Here is a 392-nt window from a genome sequence, read left to right as displayed (position 1 = left end):
ATGCACAATCAGCTTGTAACACTCCAAAGAGAAAGGAAAACTTGAAATCGCATCATATGACCCCTTTAAATGTAATTTAAATAGACATTTCTTTTGTTCATTTGAGTTTTTCAACTTTTGACAATACACTTCTCTGAAACATAAGATAGAAAACAGTTGTGGAGTAGTTTTAGTCGTTATATAACGTACAAACTAGTTTTCAAAATTGTAACCTAGTTTTTTAACTATTTAATGCTTCGGATTTATATCTACTGAAACTTTTGTGGTGGTTGACAGTGTTGGGAAGATTACTTTGGAAATGTAATAGGTTACAGATTACAAGTTACCCTACTTAAAATGTAATAAGTAGTGTAACTTTTCAATTACTTTATTAAAGTAATGTAACTGATTAC

Source organism: Sinocyclocheilus anshuiensis, unplaced genomic scaffold, assembly GCF_001515605.1.
Source record: "Sinocyclocheilus anshuiensis isolate Anshui unplaced genomic scaffold, SAMN03320099.WGS_v1.1 scaffold1480, whole genome shotgun sequence".
NCBI lineage: Eukaryota > Metazoa > Chordata > Actinopteri > Cypriniformes > Cyprinidae > Sinocyclocheilus > Sinocyclocheilus anshuiensis.
Note: the sequence above shows the minus strand (reverse complement) of the source record.